Source organism: Ischnura elegans, chromosome 1, assembly GCF_921293095.1.
Source record: "Ischnura elegans chromosome 1, ioIscEleg1.1, whole genome shotgun sequence".
Lineage (NCBI taxonomy): Eukaryota > Metazoa > Arthropoda > Insecta > Odonata > Coenagrionidae > Ischnura > Ischnura elegans.
The window spans coordinates 156908161-156933440 of NC_060246.1; the positions used below are offsets into that span (position 1 = coordinate 156908161).

Genomic DNA, 25280 nt, shown 5'->3' on the forward strand with positions numbered 1-25280 from the left:
CTTCATAGTTTGACATGCGAGGAAGATCACGCAGAGTATTTCTTACACACCACCTTAAACCCTTTGACATTGAATCATACCAAGAAAACATTGAAAGTCCATAAAATTCCTTAAATTTCTACGCTCTTACAGATTAATAAGCTGCCTCATGACAAACTTTCGAATCAACACATGGAAATAACAGGAAGAAAATTAACCCTCTTAATGCAATCCTTCTTCCTGTAGTACTGGAAAGAAATGCGGATAGTATTTTGATAAAATGTAGCCATTACAAAATAAAATAACAATACAACGGTATTTAATTACATATACATAAGCGGTTTTTTTAATTGACGAGGTTAAACTGGTTTATATTGACAAAATATTTTTATATTTACTGAAATGAGTTATAGCAATGTGACAGGTGTTAGCAAATAAAATAATGCACCACGTATGAGCCGATATATCAGCCCACGGCACTTTTTGCACGAGCAGCAAAAGCCAATATGTATATCGGCCCACCACACTACAAGGGTTAAGTCACTCAATGATACATGAAATATTTAGCATTTTTAAGTTCTACTTCAGAGACAACGATACGTTTTGGTGAGGGGAAAAGGACAGGTAAAAAACTGTGATTGTAAATGACAAGAAGTGGGGAGAGGTAGAAAGGATATCACCGATGGTATCATTGTTAATACTTGAGCCCATAATGAGGGCATAATGGCTCCTCTATTGCCAAAGTTAACAGGGATGTGACGATTTTGTGTCTGGCTTTTTTTTTCTGAAAGTACTGAATCCTACCGTATGGACTTGAACTAAATTCATGAGAGAGAGTGCAGTCATGACAGCAGTGATGACAAAGATGAAAGAGGAAAAAATTCCACCACATAAAAATGAATTTTACGCAGCCCTCCGAACATTAAGAAATTTTGACAATCAGGTGGACAATATGGACTCCCAATTTAGTTGCCATTTAAGCAAGTTGGACTCCATGGTGGAAGCAGCGATAGAGAAGAGCAAAATGGAAACCAAAAAATAATTTTTCACGCGCCTTGTAACGAAAGGGCACTTCCAACTGTAACCATGAACTTTACTCCAGCACTCTTCTTCACTCCCCCAATCCGATAGATCTTTCTTTCCAAAACCTTTGTTTACCCTCCCTTTTTGTTGATCTTCCTGACACCCAACTTACACATCCCAAATCCTCTACCCGTACCACTTCCCCCCTCCCTAGGGTGATGGAGCTTGGATGTTGATTTTTTTCTATAGATACTACAGTAGGTTGAGCAAGCAGCCAGCAAAGAAATTAGGAAAAGGTTGAGGCACAAGACTTTAGAAAAATATTTTATACAGAATGATTTTGAATTAAAATAACTTAAAAACAGCTACCAGATATTTTTCATTTAAAAAAATTTTTGAAACCTGTCAATTTTTTAATATATTTTAACTTCCTGAAATAATCTCATTTCCAAGCAATATGGACTGTTTTGGCCACGGTAAGCCTCACAAGAGCTGACTGTATACACGGCGGGGATGGTCCTATACTCATATTTGTAAAGAGGTATGTGAATGAGGGATAAGTTGAAAACCAGATTACTGATTGCAGGAATTTTTGTACTTCCTCTGTGTGAGTGCCTAACCAGTTATGCTACTTGAAGATCGGCAGATCACTGGTCCATGTTCCATCAGAAACGCAATATTTGGTAAGGGGATAGGGAGTCCATGAGGAGAGGAATCCCGAAGGAACGTGGAAAGGGTAGGATAAATAGTCCCAGCATTGTGGAGAGAAAAGGGGGGGGTAAGGGCATAGGTATTCTTTTCTTTCGAAGGGGAAAGGCTATTGAATAATAGGCATTGGTATGGAATATTCGGGAGGGGTTAATGGGAAAAGCACTCCTTCCTCTTACTTATTTCAGTGAGACAACTTTGTAATTTCTTATTTCCTGTTTGTGATTTTTTTCTAAGCTCACCATTATTGACGTTATTTTTCATAAGGTGCTTTAGGGCTTATGTTCCCAGAGCAGATAAAATATACCATTTCATCATATAGCATCCCAGGGATAATGACCAACTGCACCTGAAAAAAAAAATGAGGAGAATGAATTCATTAGTTTAAGCCAAGAATTGATCCTGCAAAATCAACTGTTTACTCAGCAAAGAGAACAGTTACAACATGGCCACAAATTGAAAAGTTGTGAGTTGATTATTTTTCATTTATCCTGACCTGAATTTAGAGGATGTAACATATGGTTTAGCAAATAAAATTGAGGATGCAACATTAAAAAATTTTTTAAGAGTAAAAATCTCATTACTAGTCAAGTTCTTGCTAGGAACACTGAAATAATCACAATTTCAAAGCTTAAAATCCCAGCTCAAAAAGCGGGTGAGTAAACTTCTTAAAATCCCTCTATCCTGTGGAATTAAATTTTGTGAAGACTGATAAATTTGGAACGGACAATGGCATTACATACACTGAAAATCAATATAATTAGACGAGAGATTCAGGCTGACAGTGAATTTAAAGAACACTTACACAGCAGAAAGCAGACCAGGACCAATATTAGACTATGAAAAAACAAGCTTAAAGATGTGAAGGAGTTTAGCTACCTAAGAAGTCAGGTAACCAGTAAAGAAAGAAACAAAGAAATCAAATATCATCAATGAAGTGGGCTTTCTATAAAAAGAAAAATCTCCTCACCAGCCGAGAATGCCAACATAGAAGTATGAAAGCAATCATTAGATGCAATTATTAGATGTATGGAGCATGTTAATTTATAGGAGCATATGGAGCAGGGAGGCATGGACAGCAGTGGAGAGGTCAAGATTGGCAACATTTCCATGATAAAAACACAAATGGTAATTTCCACACTATTTAATTCAACACTTAATGACCGACCATGGTTTCAACACTTTGTGTCATTTCAAGCTTGATGTTGAAGAATTTTTAACATCAAGCTTGAAATGTCTTACATTTATATCTTTTTTGCCTTATATTTATAACTTATTGCATTACCAGGGCTTTTTCAATCCAAATATTGCTTTTGAATTTCTATAATTTACACTTTCTTTAGAATAACTAAGATTTTTCAAGCATTGTGGAATTTTAAGCAGATTTCTAGCATCAATAATAACAAATTTAGAAAACACAAGGTACTAAGACTACCTCTAAAAGTTTGTTATTAGCAACACTACATTTTCAAATAAAAATTGTCAACACTTGCAAAAACAAAGAATTCATTTCACAATATAAAAAATGGAGAATGCAACCAGATCTTTCTTCACAAAATCCACTGACAATAATACAACTTCACGACGATTTCTACAGTGAGGAGGATCATAAATGATCAGGGCCAATTGACAAGGAGAGGCCCTGAGGTCTCGCATAGCTGGGTCTCAGGCAGGGCCTGAAGGCTTCCAACCATTGCTACCTCAGCTGTCAGTTTCCCTGTGCCAGCTTTAGCCAACATCCGCTCATTTGCATTGAAAAATCCAAGTCATCTAGTGCCGACATTTGATGTTTCTCACATGCAAATTCTTGCCAGCTATTGTAGCCCACAAAAGGGTTAAGCATCGCATGGGAAATTCAACAGAAAAATAAAATATTTTCAATTTCATATTTCTCACAGGTTAATTGAAAACCACATGCTTCATGCTTTGCCTTGATACTGCGGCAATTTCAAAGGCCTCTATACCAAAGTTATTTTATGCCCTTCCTAAAGGTAGACATTTCAAAAGCCCCTACAGATGTAAGGAAACTCACACGATTGAGATATAAATTATTACCAACCTATATTAAGTACTAAGTACTAGTAAGTATAATTTCAGCGTTGTCATGGGAAAGGTAGTAAGTCACTAACAGTATATTTAACAGGAGACAAAAGAAAGAGGTTTGCCAACAGTGAGAAGTTTATATTAGTGTACAAATTTCATAAATCATAGCAACTGATATATTGTACCAATAGGGTATCCTTCATCAAAGAAAACGATAGGTATTGATTGCGATTCATTACCCACCATTAATGTATTCATAATATACAAATTATTTGGTTTTAGAAGTTTCAGGTTAGACGAATGGCAATGGTCAATTTTAACTGCATTTGAAAAAGGCCAGATTGGCACCCATACGATGCCACTCCACGTGACGTCATAGGGACCTAGTTTCTATACGAGTAGATAAGAGTTTTACATAGTCTGAGATTACCAAAGCATGCATGAGGTACAGAGCTCAGGGAAACATCTCTTAATGATCACCTATTAAAATTGCCTAAGGGCGGAAAGTTTCCTTTGCTCGATAGGTATTAATAATCATTATTTAAGCTAAGCACTACCTGCTAGCAGGGTACTCTATGCTACTGCCATGCTCGGTAGCAAGCAGCCTGCATCGTAGCGGCATTCATAGCTTCACACCCAGGTGGCCTCATACAGCAGCAGCCACGTCAAACGGACTATTCCCAGCATTCATACTTAGCCGTCACGTTTCGTGCTCTTTTCACATTTCATTTAATTGCGAAAAATAGATATATACACATTTAGAAATCTAAACGTGTGAATTATGTACTCCAGGAGTAATAATATTTTGATTTAGGCAATTTAAAAAAATAATAGGAAACCACCCAATTGACTATCTACCTTAACCATACCATTGACATTTTGATTGACAGGATTGGATTAGGTCAAATTTCGATTTTTTGCAAATTGCTACCTTTCCCATGTCAACGCTTCAATTGATCAATAATAATGTCATTGGTCAACATGCCTGAATTTCCAGTATCATTGACACTTCAAACTACAGCAGATCTTAATCACTGAAAAAATGATTAGCACATTTTGAGGAGTGGACATTGCATTATGTCTCGTGGAAAAACTTAGTTCATGCTAGTGTTCGTTATTAATTTTTAATTGCTAAAATTAAATTATAATTATTGACGAGATTAATGACACTTTGGGGTAAACTTGTACCTTCTGGATAAATATGTGAATCACAGATGGTGCCATTTTTTGGCTGGAATCTCAAATTTACTTAAAGGTGAAAATAACTTGCTTTCTTCCTTAACATTTTCATCATTAGTCATTAAATCTTAGAATCTTCAACTTCTGGATCACAGGCAAACTGATACACACAAGAATTTTATTTGTGAATTGCCGAGTATTGACCAAGTAAAGGTTCAGCTGGGCATTCAAGTAAGTGTGTATATGTTGCAGTTAAGTTCAGTCATGCACACCAATTAAGTGATAATTTATCAACCATACTCTCCAGTATTAAATAATTATAATAGTTTAGTAATGATTCTTAGAAGCACGAACTCCGAAAAATGCATAAATGTCCACCTGGGTAGTAGAAGATTTGAAATAACTTCGGTACGGAATTCATTGAGTTAACATTTCGAGCCTGATATATGACAGCTGTGAGATTGGCAATGCGGCTCAATCTTCGCCACAACAAGGAGTTGGACATACATCTTTAATTCTAAATTACGGCCTGCGTTTAAGACTACCATTTATTTAAGTCCTGTATGGTTTGGGGGAAAAACGAATTCTAATATCAATATGTTCAGCAAAACATTTCTCATAATTCATCACTTTTGTCAGACCTGGAAATATATTGGGGCTCTAAACTCATGTTCTTTGTGTCACTCCTAGATTTCTTCTCAATGTTCTTGTTCAAGCAATCTAAGCCTAGCGCACAACCTTTGTGTCTCTTGCGGCTCCCATCTTAATTCGCTTAACATCTAGGTACGTAACACAATCTGAACACCCATAGCATTTTTTTGACAAATAGTGCAGCTTTCCTTTGTATTTTATTCAGTTCATGGATTAAGTCTTCCTGCACCGGATCCCATTAGCTCACTATATATTCAAGGTGTGGTCATACCAGTGCAAAATAGCACCTCCCTTTTACTTTCTCATCCAAAAATCTTCCCACAATATGCTTGATGGATCTTAACTTCTTCAGGGCTATGCCGCAAATATTCCTTATGTATGTTCCCCATGAGAGGTTCAAATTTATCATAACTCCCAGGTACTTCACTTTACATTAATACCATCAACAGCATCAATATGATTACAGTTAGACAAACTCTGCAAAAAAAATGCACTGCCAATTTCCTCAGATTAGGTTCGAGTCCCCCCTCCTGGCTCCACAAATGAACGGAGCTTAAATCCGATGATAGATTTTCACAGTCAGAGTGATCATTAATTTTCCGATCTATCGCCTATATCTATCATCTATAGATGATGTCGTAAAATGCCGAATTTTACTGTTAATTAAGGAGCTGAGGTCATTAATGTTTATAATTAACAAAAGGGGACTGATTACGCTTTCTTGTGGAACACCTGATGTCACTTTAAATACATTAGAGCTATGTTATTTTGTCGAGAACTAATTTTTGTCTATGATAGTTCAGAAAGTTGCGTATCCAGCTTACCACTGTGTCGTTTAATCTGCACGACTATAATTTTTATAATTCATTGTGATGTACCATGTCAAAAGCTTCCTTAAAATCTGGAAGCAATGCATCAACTCGTCTTTTCGATTCACCAGATTTGAGAAAATCGTGAACAAAGACCACGGGCTATGTTTTGAATGATCTACTTCTTTGGAAGCTGGGCTGATAGCCATGAAGGAAGTTAAGATCCAAGAAAGTCATGATATTGCTAACGACAATATTTTGTATCTTGCCTATAATCAATTTTAATGAGATTTGACGATAGTTGCCACGGTAATATCTATTACCCTTTTTGAATTCCGGTGTAACGCTTGCAATTTTCCAGTTCAGTGGTAACTTTCCTTCAGGTTTTAGTTAACCATTGAATAATCTTCTTAAATTAATCAAAAGTTTTTTCCCACTGCTCATTGCCTTCTGTACTACTACAGCAGACATCCAAGTAAACTTGAAACATTCTTTTCCAGCAAGTAAATAAAATAATCCGCTTAATGGAGGTAAATCTAATGCTAATAATAAGCCCGCTCAAGTCTTGTATTAAAATGCCATTATCCTGGTGCTTTGGCATCCAATTTTATTTTTCATAAAGATCACAGAAAAAATTGAAGGAGTGTGAAACTCATGCACGGACAATCAGCAACACTGGTAATTCGCGCCTGGATAAAGTCTGTTGTACCCCCGAAAGCATTGAAGAAAGATCCGAGGTTTTCCTGGCATATGATGATGTTGAAGTTGTTTCAGGTTTCCCACCGGATGAGGTTCTCCATCTCTTCTGACGTGTTGATGGCCGTGTTGTCCATCGTCATCAAGACCTGACGATGATGGACAACATGGCCATCGCAATATCGGCAGAGATGGAGAACCTCATCTGGTGGGAAACCCGAAACAACTTCAACATCCTCCAAAAGCATTGCTACTGATGGACAATGCCCTTTCCCATCCAATTTAAGACAGATATGTTCTAATAATCAACAATTTGTTAACCCCCAGCATCACAAGCATACTTCAACCAATGGACAAAGGTGTCAATTGCATCAATGAAAAGGAATTAGCATATTGGTCTTCTGAGAATGCTATCCAATTAAGAGGAAAACTTAAAGAACTTCTGGAATAAAATAACAATATTCACAATGTCTCAGGCCTGGTCCTTGGTGAAACCTATCACGCTAGTCTTAACTTGAACTTGTAAAGGTGCCTTCCCTAGATTAGAGGCCTATATATAGTTAAGGTGAGACAGGGGTATTTGCTCCTCCGTTCTCCCAGAAACAACCTCCTCCTATGGCACTGAAGGGAGAGCAATACCATAGATGGAGGAGGATGAGCAAGCAAAGAGTCACAGTTAGCCTAAAAGGGACTGATGAAATAAAACCTATTTCAACAAAGAAGCAAGAAAAGCCTTGGTGCTTTACAAAAATATTTTGTCAAGAAAACCTTGCTTGCTGACTTCAAAAAGAATAATTGGATGTAAAGAGAGATTTAAAAAAACTGTAATTCAACTACAGACACAAATACAAGGATAAAAGAAATATCTTCCTCGTGCTGCGTAATGATACAGTCGGATCCGGATTTAACGTCTTCGCATTTATCGTTTTTCCGCATTTAGCGTTTATTTTTTTGGGTCCCGATTCATTCCCTATTAGGACAATGTAAAAATTATCCGTATTTTGTGTTTCCGCATTTTGCGTTTTTCCGCATTTATGGTCGTAAAAATTTGTCCCGCTCAAGATTTTTTTGCCCGATTTAACGTTTTTTCATGACGGTTCAACCAAATCTTCGAATTTATGCTCATCAACAAGAAAAGTCTCATGAAAGTTTACCAAGAGTCGATAGAATCTACCGGGGAACGCTTCTTCAACCGCTTTCTTCCGCGAGCGCAGCGCTGCGACCTTCAACTCGCAAGCTAGGTGATTTGTCTTCTCGTAATGTTTCGCTCCCCTTCTGATCCAAACACCAGGCACTTTTTGTATCAGATCCGATCTAATGGAGCAAAGTCATCCCTTAATAACCTCGAACTACCTTATCCTTCACTTCTTGAACTTGACTTCGATGAGACGTGACGACTGATGACACGAGTTATCCTCCGAGGGCCGCTACAATAATGGTTTTCTCGTAATGTTTTCAATTGATGGCTTATGCCCCTTTCAACTCTACTACCTACGGGCAGTCGATTATTAGCCCAATATTTTTTCAGTCGGCTACTTTCTCTTTCCAAAAGAGGAGGCCCAATATCAATTGCGCAGTTCACTAGAAGATTCTTTCTGTAATCCATTCCAAGGTCAGTTTCCACGGAGGAACAGCGAAAGAACCGAGGAAGTGTTTCTCCTGTCATGATCGTGAGTGAGAGCATTCTTTCCATAAGGAACAACATTATTTTACATCGTAATTTAGATATCCAGGAGCCAATTTATCGACATGCAGCTGGTTGATATCGCTGTCGATTCAAAAATATTTATCTGGTGCTAATTAATGTCAAAAGAGAATGACAATCGGAGTTTTGACGAACTATCACGGTCCATGACTCTAAATAAATCGCTCATGCTGGAAAAAATCACCGCATACTCACGGTAGAATAGATGAGCGCGGAAAAATACGAAAATCCGGCAGGTATCCCTTGGTGGTTGACTTCGACATCATAACCCTGACGAAATTGCCAAACTCCAGAGACACTAACAATTTTTCGGATGAAATCCAGTTCTGTTGAAGATTAAACCTTGTCACTTAACAGAGTTTAGCTAATCGTTATTCAAGGTCCAACCAAATTGTATTAAAAGCTACCGAGAAACGAGGCGAGTCGGAGTCAAGGTGATCAGCGCGCCGCGTAAGCAACTTCTCCCGGCTCCATTCGACCGGCATAAGGCCGCGGATATATGACAACGAATCTGGTGTTATCATCGAGTTGAATCACCATCGATTTGTACGCATACTAGAAATAAGATTCTACTTTTTTGGATGACCTCGAAATCCAAAATGTGCTCATAGGAGGCTTTTTAAAGGCTCATAAATCCCTTGTTTCGCCGAGGCAACAGAAAACGTTAAGTTGGCAAAATTCCAGAAAACCTCCCTTTTACTAAATATTCGGTAGTTGAGAATTCGGGATTAGCGATCTTCTGCTGTCCCTTTATTTCACTCATTCCTCATGATTTTTCGAGTACCTACCTACACCTTTTCTTATTATATTAGAGATGCTATAGTCACCTACATGTCACTTTTACTGAAAAAATTCTAAATTTCATCGAGACCTCTGAAATATGCATAAAAATGGAATTACTAATGTCCATAATAATAATCCGAGTGGGAATGCTTTTAAGTTGATGTTTATTGGAATTTTCTTAAAATATTTCATTAAAACAATTGTCATCCTCTCATTACTTATTTTTACTACCCATTTTTTTAGCTGATTCCTGAAAAGTATTATCCAACCTTCATAGGGCAGAGAACATTTCATTAAAGAATTTTTTGCTGCATTCAGCACCTTGTAGTTACTTGAGATAATATTTTTTATTCATAAAAAGCCATTCCAATCATTACAGACCCTAAAACCTGAAAAAAATGGCAGGTCCTCATTTAGTGTTTTTCCGCATTTAGTGTTTTAAATTTTGTCCCCCCTGAAAAACCTTAAATCAGGATTCTACTGTAGTTAGCATAAAAATTTAGAAAATTTTGCCGGCCTCTGTGGCGGCAGGGTGAAGTCCTCACCTGCCAAACAGGAGGTCGTGGGTTCGAGTCCCACCTGAGTATATTACCCCTATCCAGGGCATGGTTGTTTGTGCAAGTTAAAACTGTTAACATGTGAATAACCCAGATGTAAAAGGCCGTATAGGGCTGTTTTCAGTAGTATGGAAATAAAATAAAATCTATAACGTTCACATTCTTTTGCTTCCACCTAATGTCACGAGCAAAGTTCAACCATTGCATGTAATAGGGTGGTTTCCAATTTTTTTTTTAATTGCCTTAATCGAAAGATTTTTACTCCTGGAGTATGTATTTCACAGTTTTAGATTTATTAATGACGATAAGTATTTTTCGCGATTAAATGAAAAGAGAAAATTTTCAAGCATGCAAAAACACAACGGGTAAGTATGAATGATGGGTAATCGCCGTGTGACGTCAGCAGTAGGTGACCTTGGTACGAGAGTACCGCGCCCGCTTCGATGCAGGCTGCTTGGTGTGCATGCAGACGACGCACCATCTGAGAGGATACCTTCAACACTTCGAGCAAAAACTATTTCTCAAATAAAAACTCAACAAAAAGTTTAACCTGCACTCCAAATACACAGTATCTGAGATAACTGCTTTGTAATGGATCTTCCAAGATTTTTAAATGCATTGACAAAAGTGGTGCACGTCTACTTCAATATAAAAAATGTAATAGCATTGTTAACGATTGGTTATGGTACATACAGAAGTGAATATAATGAGAAGAACAATTAATTAGAGGAAATTTATTGTATTTTAATCATAGCAAAATATTACGCAGGATGGATATTATGTCGAAATGTATTAAATTCATTAAAAATTCTTAGCAGCATTCTGACAAGATTTGGGGGTAGGGCTAGAGGCATATTCCCTTCTTTCAAAGGAAAAACAGAAATATCGACTTGTATTACGACACCGGTGTTGAGTTACAATAATGTAAATATTAACTGTTGGGTCATAATACCTTCACGATGTGACTCCAAATAGTTTTCATACAATAATTAGTAATTTATTACGACTGGCAAAAGAAATTCACATGGCTCTAGCCGCCTCGGATCCGCATCGTAATTAATAATGATTGAATACAAAGGCTTATATCATGATTGAAACAATAATGCAATGCCTTACCTAGGCACTCCTCTACACTGAACAACCTCCTCCCCAAAGTCCTTACATCCAGTGATTCACAGCATCTGCTGAATTACTTGAATGTCCGTGGTAGCATGGATGCCAGCAAAAAATCTACACATAAAGTGTGTTTTGTGCAAAATGTCATACTACAATGCTTAAAACTAGCGGAAAATCATTCGTCACGGTTCCACTGAGTGAGAAGAAGAGACTTTTGTGGTTTGAAGCAGTCAGAAGGGATTATACAACCCACAATAAAAATACTCGCTTTCATTGCTGTAGAGACCATTTTAAGGTTAATTATCGACGAAGTGGAAGTAAAACGAATATTCAAACACGGAGAGGAGGTTGGTTCACATTGAAAAATTACTTTGATGATCTCCACCACCATGGCCATATCGACTTTCGGTAAATTGTCCGAACCTTCTCTAACAAAGCCAGACTCCGAGGCCATTGAGCTTGGCATGAATAACCTAAGTATTTAGTGAAGTTAACTTTTCACGTCAATATTAATTGAAGGTACTCAATTGAAACACAAGTTACAACGAGAGTACAACACTTACAGCCTTCAAAACAAGACAGTGCGAGAGAATCTGTAACGGCATATGTATTATAATATAACAATACAACCGGCATACAAATTTCGTTATTCATTTTTATGCGCAATGCATGCATGCGCAAAGAAATTCCGAAGTCAAAGAAAAGCAGAGCATGGCGGTAGCGCAGAGCACCTTGCTGGCAGGTAGCGCTTGGCTTAAATAAGGACTATTAATACCTTACCAAGCGAAGAAAACTTTCTGACCATAGGTAATTTTAATAGATTATTAATAACAAATGTTTCCCTGAGCTCTGTGCCTCATGCATGCAGACGACGTGAAACTCCTATCCTCTCGTGTAGAAACTAGGTCCCTGTGACGTCACGTGTAGTGGCCTCGCACGGGTGCCATTCTGGCCTTTTTCAAATGAGGTTAAAATAGACCACTGAAATTCGTCTAAACAGGGATATCTAAAACCAAATAATTTGTATATTATGAATACACTAATGGTGGGTAACGAATCTCAATCAGTGCCTTTCGTTTTCTTTGATGAAGGAAACTACCCTATTCTGACATTTGCGAGGTCATTATGTTGTAGAGCACATAACTGGGCTTATTTTTAATTGCTTTCTATAAATTTTTGCAATTTTGATTTGAATTTAACATTGAGGACATGGATGATGCATTTTTGTAGAGGAAAGAGGAATGGCTGGGGCAAACATAGGCAGATGTAGGGGGTCACGGTGGTATGTGCCCCCCTCCCTAGATGCTTAGAAGATAGACAAGATTTTTAATACAAATATTAATGAAGTTCATATTTAATATAAAAATTGTAAATATTTCCATACTAATACCTTTTATAATAAAATTGAGAGTATACAGGCATCCCCCGAGTTACGTAAGAGATGTGTTCCGGCAGACTATGCGTAAGTCGAAATTTACGTAAGTCGAACCTTTGCGTTGGAGCTTCAGAGATTGCTGTATAACAAGTTGTATCGTACAGGAATGAGCGCAACCACATACGCCACCACATCCATCGCTAGAACTGCAAATTTTCACGTTGATTGCTGACTTGGGATTTATAAGCGATTTTTCTACAGAAATTAATGAAATTTCCTTCGAGGAATGACAAAAATGGGTCACTTTGTTATTTTTAGCACGTAAAAAACTCTATAACTATTCGATATTTTTTCTACCATAGGTTGTACGAGCGAATATCTACTTCTTCGCGCTCGCATTCGAAAATTAACGTAAACATTTGAAATACGGCTATCGCTTACGTAAGTACGGATTTACGTAAGTCGAGACATACGTAACTCGGGGGATGCCTGTATTTCTTAACTAAATTGTTGCTTGTAGTTTTTAATCCCAAATATGAGAAAACCGTTTACCTGTCCGATTCTGGTGCCCCTCCCAGAAAAAAATCCTGAATCCGCCCTTGGGGACAAACGACAATGACTTTGGCGATCACCTAACTCTATTTGGAATTTCATCATAAAAATGGACTATGTATCTACTGATGATGATGCCAAAGTATGCTAAAGTGATGCAGATATCAGGGACAACATTGGAGTAGGGACCAGCCAAGATAGCAACGAAGATGAGAATGACACAGCTGTTCCACCGAAAAACCACTAAGTTATGCTTGATATACAATGCAGCTTTCAGAGAAGCTAAAACATTGACAACCATATTTCAATTTTCATTTTTCAAGAATTGTAGCACTATTACTATAAGCGATGGAAGGAAAGCAATATAGTAAAAGGTTCCAGAACATAAAAGACCTGCACCTCATCTTTAAAGATTTGGAAAAGGGAAATGACACAATCCCTACGAAAATACAGTAAAACCTCTATACGTAGTAATGGAGGGGACCAAAATTTGGGCAAATGGAGGTCCACTATAGAGAGGTTTTAGTTATAGGTCCATTTTTTCATATCCTTTGGAAATGAAAGGAACTACTGTCTTTTAAACCATTATACTTACGCGTTCAACAAACATGCCTGCATTACTGAACATATATTCATCATCGTATATTTATTTAATAATTGCAGAAAGCGAGCGCTATTGTGTGATTTTTACCATGATTCAAGAGAAAATAATGTGAGCTCTCTTAATTCAACAGTCACTTAAAATTATTAAGATAGTTGGATACCTTTTTTCTTATTTACTGTTGGGCATGCTCTCATATGGAACAAAATGGTTAATGGTTAATGTGAAAATTACAGCATGTTAAAGGTGTATAAGAAAAAAAAATAAGCATGAAACATTTATCACCAAAAATGTCATTACATGTATGTAATCGTGGCTGCATTAATGACCTCTAGTTGTCTTGGTACGATTTGTGGAGGTAGTTTGGCCATCTCGAGGGTGTCTCCTTGGTATGATAAGTGTAGGTTTTACAAGATAAAGAGGTTCACTACATAGAGGTTTGCCTATAAATTTACATGTAAATCAGACAGGACCGTAGGGGTGGTAAGAAGTATGGAGCTTTACAATGTAAAGAGGTTCACTACATAGAGGTTTTACTGTATAATGGTGGTTTATGAGGAAGAAGGGAGTGACTGAGAAGTAAGTTAGGATAGAAATGGACATTGATGAGGGAACACACATCCGGGTTAGATGAATTGTGAGAATGAGCAATTTCCTGTGACAGTACACAAGGGATCTACGCTCAGTCCTTTTCCGTTTAGCCTTATTTTGGATGTCCTCAGAGAGAACGTAAGGGAGCAATCCTCACAGTCAATGCTGTTTGCAGACTTCATGGTGTTGGGGGGAAAGACCAGAGAGGAAATACAGGAAAAACTGTAAAAATGGAGGGCAGCGATTTAAAGAGGGAGTTTCAAGACCAACAACGAGTCTGCATGCTGTCAGTAATGTCATGTAAAGTACAAATTGAAACTTATTGAAACAAACAAACAGCCTCAACAATGCTGGGCATATGAATGGGTACCTTGGGTTAGACAATTCCGTACCTCTAAAGAACCGAGATTACTATCTTAGCATTCTGGTTCCCTTGTGGCCGTTAGTATTTTCAGCACAGTCAGCCCTAGCTTCATATTCTCCTAACTTTGTATCCACAACTCTGTTTCTCCATTGCCCTCTAAAAAGAACTGAAATTGGCATCATGAGTGAAGCTAGACATAAAAAAAGAGGCAGCAAATTGAAATGATTAGGCCTACACGGCTAGTGAAAGTGAGTGACATAAGCACTGAAAATGAAGCATTGGAGTAATATTTCACCAGTGGACTCCAATGAATAGGGTGGTTTCCTATTATTTTTTTATTGCCTAAATCGAAAGATTATTACTCCTGGAGTACGTATTTCACGCTTTTACATTTTTAAATGGCGATATCTATTTTTCGCGATTAAATGGAAACTGAAAAATTTCAAGCGCGCGAAAACGCGATGCGTAAGTAGGAATGATGGGAAAAAGTCCGTGCGACACATTTCTGGTTCCCCCTCCCACCTTGTGAGGTGACCTTGATCGAGGCTCTGAGCGCTGATAGGACGCAGGATGCTAGCGGGTAGCTGAGTACCTTGCTGGCTGGTAGCGCTTGGCTTAAAAAAGGTTTATAAATATGTACCTTATCAAATGAAGAAAACTTTCCGACCTTAGCCAGTTTTAATAGGTGATTATTAAGACATGTTTCCCTGAGCTCTGTGCCTCATGCATACATTGGTAACCTCAGACGATGTATAACTCCTATCCTCTCGTGTAGAAACTAGGTCCCTGTGACGTCACGTGGAGTGGAATCGCATGGGTGCCAATCTGGCCTTTTTCAAATGAGGATAAAATTTGACCCTTGCCATTCGTCTAAACCGGTATTTCAAAAACCAAATAATTAGTGTATTATGAATACACTAATGGTGGGTAACGAATCGCAATCAATGCCTTTCGTTTTCTTTGATGAAGGAAACCACCCTATTGTGGGACTCATCCGACTCAAAACCATTGGACTCTTTAAGATTCCTTTATCAGGGCATGTGAAAAGAATAAGGTGTGAGCTGGGAAATGCTCCCATGTTGTAAGTTCCAGACTCGACTGCATCGGTACCCACTGAGGATGAAGAGGAAAACAAGAGACCATGCTTCCCAATGGTCAGAATCCAACTGCAACCAGCCGAAGCTACCAAATTTTGTCGACCATTTTGAGTTAGCCCAGCTTTAATCATCGAAATTCCTGATGGAGAAGCCAGTGATTACTATTACTATACTACAGCCGGTAATCTGTATAACAGAAGATTTTTGCAGAGTTTATTTATTTTTAAGAGGTTAAATGCCCCTTTCAGTGATTGATTTACAGTTTTCTTCTGTAAAATATTTCATTTTGTGAATTGGGATATGTAGACGTTGTGATTTCGTACAACTGAATACACAGCAGTAACTAACGATGCATATATATTCCTCCAACTTTCCGGACTTTAACAGATGGATGGAAGTGCCGAAAATAACTTAAAATCCACCCAAGAATATTTTCAAATTGATTAAAAATGAGAGATAACTGTTTATTATCTTACAAATTTAGACTCTTTTAATTCAATCAGCTCCAACCATAAGGAAGAGGAATTCTACCTGCGTCTTTAATTTACATGAGCACATTTTGCAGCAGCAATAATCAACGTGCCGCTTCCAAGACATTTCTTCAGCTGCAATTGCTTCATCTCTGTAAGTCATGGAAGCAGTGACTGTATCCAAGAGAAAGAGCTCTCTCCATTAAACAAAAAGTGGAGTTATTGCAAAAATTGGATTGAGGTGTTAATGTTAGAAAGCTTCGTGAGGAGTATGGTGTCGGAGAATCAACCATTTATGACATAATGGGACAGAGAGGAAAAACTTTTGCAGTTGTTGCAGAGTCTGAGTCCTTGGCCAGAATTTCCAAAAGAAGAACCATATGGGGGCCGAGTAGCAATGAAGTGGACAAGTTGGTGTACGAATGGTTCCAGCAGTGACAAAGTGAAGGTGCTCCAGTTTCCTGAGGAATAATAATGAGAAAACTTTAATGTTCCCACAAGCAAATGCAAATCACTTCACCTAACTACTAACAACTGGGTGGCAACAGAAATCCATATCACCAACGCATTCCATATCTGAAGGATACTGGAAATAAACCGTAAGCAGATGCAGCAGAGGAGTACATCAATGAGTTAACCAAGTTGGTGGATGAAGATATACTTTCACCAGATCAAATTTATAACATGGACAAGATTACTGTTCTTCCCATGATGAGAAGACAGCAAGCAAAGCCAAAGCACCAACAGAAAGAGTCACCATCGCAGCCTGTTCCAACGCTGCCAGGAGCCATAAATGTAAGCTCATGGTCATAGGCATGTGCAAAACCACACATATTAAACAGGACACAACAGTCCCAGTGATTTACAGAGCAAATAGGGCAGCATAGACAATGCAAGAACTATTAAAGGAATGGTTCCATAATAATTTTGTTAAAGAGGTTTGAAAAAATTTCATGGCTCTTGGAATGCCAGAAAATTCCACAAATTTCATTATTGCTGGACAATTGCCCTGCTCATTGTCCTGGAGAAACTTTCATCAAGAAGAATGTTATAGTGTCTTTCTTTCCACGGAACTATGCTTCTCTAATCCAGCCACTTGATAAAGAGATAATAAATAATGTTGTCAATGTTATAGCATCACCATCAAAGAGAGGTTATGAAAAATACTATCAACTGCGACACCGCTCTCTAATACAACATTTCTGCAGCCTCAGCAGGAAAATTTTACAATTGAAAAAAATTCGATTGAAGATTTTTTAATTGAATAATGACAAATGAAACAAATTTTAATTGAATAATGACAAATGAAACAAATTTTAATTGAACGGTTCAATTGAATATTTTTAATTGAAAATATTCAATTGAACGGTTCAATTGAATATTTTTAATTGAAAATATCCAATAGAGAATGGACCTAAAAATATGATTTGCAAGTTCTATTTCTTAATAACTTCATAAAAAAATTCAGACAACCATGTACATACATATTTAGAAAAGAAATTCATCTGTGGATGAAAAATTTCATGATCTTCATTAATGGGACTTTAGATATAATAAATGCATACCAAGCTCCAATAGTGATAGGTAGAACTTGATTGCTATTTTTTAATGAAGAGATATAAACCAACCAGCAAGGAAAAAATCCTATGCCAGGGCACAGAATTTTATTGGTCAGAAAACCAATGTGATGCTGTGTAAGAAATTCAATGATCAACATTATAGATTTATAGGTGGGCATATTATAATCTTTGCAATCTCACCAGTATTTTCAGGTTAGAACTGCTGACCTGAGTTAGCTCGAGTGGTTTTTCGGCCTAACTGTTGTCATCCAATATCAAAACGCGTGGAGGAATTCTGGAAACTATTATCACACTACTCACCCCAAGGGCCCTTAAAAGAGCAGTTAGGCAAAAGAATACCTTTATGACTATCTCAACAGTCACTGCTGTAATGCAATTTAATTATATAATCAAAGTCAAAGACACTGAGCATAAATTTAAGTGATCACATAACCATTCCAATATTTGGCAACTGTATGGTTTTATCAAATCGCCAATTTTTGTCGGATCTTCACCAAAATTAGTATGCATAACTTATTACACATTCTAAACAATCCTAGTGGAGGGCAAAAGCGCTTAGAGTACAAATAAAAATTTACTAATTCATTACTTATCTTTGTGTCGGATGGGTAACTTATACGTTGCAGGAGCCATCATAGATGAGAAAAGACGATCGAAAACAAACTGTTGTGTTTGGGTATAGACGGGGCATTATGTGCCTTGTAAAGCATGCAAATTTTCCTCTCTACATTCTGTAAAATCCAAGCGAATGAATGGCTTATTCCTAGTGTTCAGTCGTAGGACCGGAGGGGTGGGTCAGGTAGTGCACGGCGGAAGCCGTAGGTGCAGCTTCTTTCTAATTTATGTGTCGACTGACTCCGACAGACGGGCTTATGATGGCATTAGCAAAATTATGTGGGTGGGTCGGATTATGCCAGGGCGGGTCGAGGCATGGTTTTTGTATTAAAAACATTAATTCATCCCTCAAAATTATATCAAAACCCTCTGATACAAACTAATTTGTTCACCTTAGCAAGTTTAGTTTTCTATCGTCTTTTCTCATCTATGATGGCTCCTACAATGTATAAGTTACCCATCCGACACCAAGATAAGTGATGAATTATTAAATTTTTATTTGTACTCAAAGCACTTTTGCCCACCCCTAGGATTGTTTAGAATGTGAAATAAGTTATGTATACAATTTTTTGTGAAGATCCTACGAAAATCGGCGATTCGATAAAACTATACCGTCACCCAATATTTCACCCAGACATGAAACAACACTATCGAATAAGTGTGTCATAAAAGGAATCAATCAAATGAAAGTTTAGAGTAATCAATTCCTGAAACGTGATAATTTGGGTTAGGAATTGCTGACCACTTAATTCTTGCACCATGAAATCCTTCAGCAACGGCCAAAAAATGAAATGGCCAGAGTAATGATACACCGACAACAGAATAATTGCAAAATCAACCACAGTGGCATAGCAAGGGGGAGGGATCTGCATTCCCCCTTCAGCCCCTAAATATAAAAGCACACTTACTTTGCATCACTAAACAATTGAAAACCATTGAAAAATTGAAAATTGACAACAATTGAAAAATCATGAATTTACAAAATATTTATTTGAAAAATGAAGCTTTTTCGATTATGAAATTTTTTTAAAATTAGTTGTAAACCCTTAAGTCTATTTGGAATTTCATAATAATAAATGGACAATGTATTAACTGACGATGAACTCAAAGTATGTTAAGGTGATGCAGATATTGGGGACAACGCTGAGGTAGGTACCAGCCAGGGCAGCATTGAAGATGAGAATGACATTGCTGCTCCACCGAAAAACCACAAAGTTAGGCATAATACATGGGAGTACCCAGCAAGGGGCAGGAGGGGTCAGCTGCCCCCCCCCCTCCCCTAGAAGCAAAATTCGCATATGTCTTAAGGAAAATATTTTTTCAAGCATATTTTAAAACTAATACAGAGCTGTTACAGTTTCATTAAAAAGTCGATTTCATTCACCTTTAAAATGCTTAAATCTTATGTATAACTTGAACAATCATGGCTTGCCCTACCCCCTCGCTTTGATCCTGGGTACGCCCTTATCCTAAACCTTCAACCTTGTTTTTTCAAAAATTTTCCCCCCTGGGTTAGCACCCCATCCCGAACAAAATTCCTGACTACGCCACTGATAACTCGGTAACATGACTATAACTAATACATTCAATACCTAACGAGTTGACATGATTCGTAAAATAAATGATAAATTGAGTTGATGATATGGTCTTTCCCGCATAAGTAATTCCAAATATAATTATAAATTGAAAAAAGTCGATAATGGTGACTTATATCACATACAATTCCCAAACATAAACTGCAACTTACACCTTAACACATCTTAAAAATGTCAAATTTTATCTCATCAACAAAATATGTTACGTACCTTTTTCGGGATCATCATCTCCGGTGGGGGTTGTTTTCTGGACATTTACCGATGTTAACGATCACAATTGTCTGGTCCCAATTTATGAAACCCAAAATCTTCACACTCCCCAACTTTTCACTTCCTCCAATCCCAGATCCCTCTCGGTTCAGTAAAATTGTCCACTGTGAAAAAGTGACATGCATTTTACCTTTACAAATTGACCCAAAATAATTATAAATTATTACAATGCAAGCCCATGTTTCTCATGGCAAGCCAAATCTTTCCAAGGGATCGAAAGGCTGGTGAAAACACAAATGCAATCAGAATGTACTTACCCTCTGGCGTGGTCCATAAGAAAGTACAACCTCGTGATATTGTACACCGGAAGTACCAGCCTGAAATAAAAATTTTCATCAAAATTACACGAGTGATCAAATCACAAACCAACTTAAAATTTACAATAGTGAGAAGGCAATTCACCAGCAACGCGACTTAATTCGTCACTCTTATTCACCTCCAAATTGTTCCTTTTAACCACTAAAGACTAGTCACGAGTCGTATGCTCCGACTGCTCCCAACGTTTCCACCAGTTTCCACCTCGTGACCGTTTACTTCCTGTTATTTAATTGGCCATTTGACTCGAAAATATATGTTAATCAATTTTTCGAAATAGGTCAAAATAAAAATGATTTGCGTGAATTAATTATTACAATGCTTAATTATTAATGCTTAACTTTGTGAAAATATCGGTTATAGAACAAATACGTGATCACGTGACTCTCGGAAGAGCGAAATTCAAACACCGCTTTCGTCTCCGCATTGTCGTTATAGCAGTGTCAACACCTTTTTTGACGCCACTAAAGAGCAAACTGCATAAAATTTTCGCTGTGTATGCTCAATAAACTATTTAAAAAGGTTTTTGAAGGAAATATGACTATTGGCAGCCCCTTTACTTTTCAGAATGGAGAAGGCTAAGTAATATAGCGAAATATTATATAAGAACCATAGTCTAAACATACACTGTGTACGAACCATACGAACGAAAAACAATTACCCTAAGAGAAATTTGGTTAATTAAGGTGGATTATCTGGGGCTATGTCTCAGGCACGGACTTCGAATAATCTTTTATAACCTATGTTGATGAAATACAGTACAAATCATCTCTAGTCTTACGCTATTTTATAGCATCATATATCCCCCTGAATCGTGCTTACGGCTCAGGACGCTGAAATTCGCTGATGAGCTGTTGAGATCATTATAAACTCTTGCGTCATTCTGAAGAGTTTATACTTCATTGACTTCGTTGATTGATATGTTGGCAACCTAGCAGACGGGATGCAATGAAGCAGAAAATATCGTGTTCGGGGGCCTATTTCATGGTTATCCACGCATCTATATCACAGAACATAGATTTTCAATTGTGCAAATATGTATCAGTGTTCAAATCAGACTTTAAAAGATATAATTTCGGTTTGAAGACCTTTTCCTTCACGTTTTACCATGTAACATAGGAGCACACGGGCTAGCTTTGGTGTTGTCGCTTACGCCGAGCGACCAGGAGCCGAGCGACAGGAAGGACGACATCGCGTAGGCAGGGTCGGCGAGTTGGACCGTAGCCCGGTGGCTACGGTTGGACTGGACTGGTCGGGACTGGTCTCAGGTAGTCCTGAGTTGGGTGTGGCCCGCCTAAGGTAGGCAATCTGCAACCCTTTCCCTGCTGGACTCACTCCTCGGCCATTAGAGCGGGGCTCCCTCCCGAAAACTGACCGCTCAGACTCTATATACTATGTATAACTATAGTTTTAACTTTTACCAGTACGAAATGCAAAAATAATGTTGGTTTCCACTGCATTTCAAATTTATATTCTGTAGTAATTTTATTTCCTACTGGTGGTAATAAAATTTAAGTGCCTAGTTCTACATGCCTAGCTCTCTCTCTATTATTATGATTTTTAAACATCTCTTGTTAAAAGCATCCCTAGTGAAAATGATCGATTACTGCCTTATCTTTATCATAGAATAAAATAAAATTACTTTGTTCTATTCCACACTTTATTTTAAGTAGCACGGCCCGGGTTTCAGCATCTAATGCTATCATCAGGTACTGGAATAGAGCAGAGTAATTTTATTTTATTCTATGATGAAGCAATTCCACAAAGTAACGCCTGAGACCGTGCCTTGTCTTTAATTATAAAATCGAGAAAAATTTATCGGGAAGAGAGAAAATTCAAAAATACCAAAATCTGTTTTTATTCTCAACGCAAAATGCCTCGAGTTAGGTACACAGTAAAGTAAAAGTCACAACTGGAAATAATATCATATGTATAATTTAAGTATGATCGATAGCAAAATTTTTCATAAATATCCGAATGCCAATAATGCTGAAATTGGATTTTTTAAAAAAAGATTCGCCGCACAAAGATGGTTCATTTTATGTCCCGGACTGTATCTACAGCTTCCTTGAAATTCGATTCGAGCAACTTACATAATTGTTTGCCGCTCAGGCGCGGAGAGCATTTAATTAAAAAATCCCAGCGACCGGATGATAAAATAAATGACTTCGCTTTTTTGGCATGCTATCATTCAATAATTTATAACTTTCATAATATACTGTCAGTATCGTTGAAAATTTTCTAAACATGCGTAATATTATGCGCTACTAAATGATAATTTTTCAATCGATTTGAATCAATTTTTATTGTTTTAGGTTTCTCGTTCTATGAACTAATGAATAAATTTTCATTTTTCAAAGATTTAAATTTTGTTTCGAATAAGCTGCGAGAGTTCTAACATTCCATGCATTTTTTTACATTTGCATGATGTATTTTAGTGATTTGGGCTTATAAATTTCATAAACAATTCGATACTTTCGATAGGATTACCCGTTTCGCCTACTTGAAAATTCAACACTTCGCCCATTTGTATGACTTTGATCTACTATTACCGAATCATTTCATATAGGTACTCAGGTGCTAATGTTTCAAACGTCTACGAGTCGATTGGGTGCTTGAATTCTTCAAGCGGGTGTGTAAAGGGTAGAAGATATGGAGGTGTCAATTGTAGCCTAGTCCTGGGTTCTTAAGTTGGTAAAAAGTTCGACAATTTCACCACGTAATGTTAAAGCAATTCGACATATTGTATGAAAACACATATGCGATATAAATCTAAAGGTAGTCCATTCTCTTCATTAATTTCTACTGGGAAGTAAGAGGAATACTAATGTACACACACACTTCAAATTTCATTGGTCTAACTGAAATAGTTATGCAGATATGTCATTTTGAATATTTTCTACAGTAATCGAATCGAACTTTAAAAAAGTGACATCTGTTTTGAAAAATACGAAAATCTATTCATAATTTTATTATGTTACCCATTTCTATTCATTATATTCATCCACTATCTATTACCTTCTCAACCATGCCCGTGGATGCTAAATTCTACGTCATATAGCAATTCGATACATTTTAAGGAAACGCAGATTCCATATATATCGAATGTGAGACTACATAAAAAACGTATTTCCGCTGCGCATTATGACGAATACCAATATGTACCCATAATCCAAATTACATTCATCAACCTCAAATACTTATTAAGTAATATTAATATTCGTATTTCTAATAATAATCAAATCGAAGTTTCGATTAAACTGACATCTTTACAGTAAAATACTCACAGCTATAGATAAGCATTTAATTATATGGTCATCCACTATCTATTACCTTCACAACGTTGCCCGTGGATGCTAAATTCTATGTGGTATGGCAATTCGATATATTTTAGGTAAAAGCAGATTCGATATATATCGAATTTGAGACAGCATACAGAATATATTTCCCCTTTGCATTATGAGGAATACTAATATGTACTCATTTACCAAATATCATTCATCTACCTCAAAAACTTATCATGTTATGTCAATATTCGTATTTAATGTAATAATCGAATCGAAATTTCGAATATACTGACACCTGTACAGTAAAATTCGCAATGCTACTGATTCAAATTTCCTTCTGTGGTCTTACACTATAATATTCCCCCTCAACTTTGCCCGTGGATGTTAAATCCAATGTATTATAGCGATTCGATATATTTTAAGAAAACGCAGATTCGATATATATCGAATATGAGACTACATAGTAAACATATTTACAAAACACATTATGTGTAATACCATGATGTATCAATTCACCAAATTACATTGCTCTAAGAGTAATACTTATTACGTTATGGCAATTTACGTATTTGGTAAAATAATCGAATCGAACTTTCGATTATACTGACATCTGCACAGTAAAATGCTCATAACTATTGATTAGAATTTCATTCTATGGTCGTACACTATCTACTACCTTCTCAACTATGACCGTGGATGCTAAATTCTATGTGTTATAGCAATTCGATATATTTTAAGGAAAGGCAGATTCGATATATATCGAATGTGAGACTACATAGGAAACATATTTTCCCTGTACATTATGAGGAATACCAATATGTACTCATTTACCAAATTTCATTCAACTACCTCTAATACTTATCAAGTTATGTCAATATTCGTATTTGTTATAATAATCGAATCGAACATTCGATTATTCTGACACCTGTACAGTAAAATGCGCATAGCTATTGATTAGAATTTCATTCTATGGTCGTACACTATCTATTACCTTGTCAACTATGCCTGTGGATGTTAAATCCTAAGTATTATTGCAATTCGATATATTTTTGGAAAACGCAGATTCGATATATATCGAATGTGAGACTACAAACAGTACGTATTCCCAGTGTACTTCATGAGAAATACCAAGATGTACTCATTTACCAAATTTCGTTGGTGTAACGAAAATACTTATCAAGTTATGCCAATTTACTTATTTGGTATAATAATCGAATCGAACTTTCGATTACACTGACACCTGTATGGTGAAATGCGCAATTCTAATGATTCAGAATTCTTTTTACGCTCATCAACTATTTAATACCACCTCAACTTAC

At 37.0% G+C, this 25280-nt stretch overlaps 1 long non-coding RNA gene across 2 annotated transcripts; it reads right to left on the minus strand.

Annotated features, from left to right (window-relative positions):
• Positions 1 to 593: 593 nt before the first annotated feature.
• On the minus strand, positions 594 to 20886 carry LOC124172598. 2 transcript variants are annotated; one of them, XR_006868206.1, is made up of 4 exons: positions 20796 to 20886; positions 20617 to 20676; positions 20300 to 20463; positions 594 to 2059 (listed from the first exon to the last, which is right to left on the minus strand). It is a non-coding gene; the product is annotated as an uncharacterized LOC124172598 (long non-coding RNA). The 2 variants fall into 2 exon arrangements; XR_006868207.1 differs by having other exon boundaries at positions 20762 to 20859.
• Positions 20887 to 25280: the final 4394 nt, after the last annotated feature.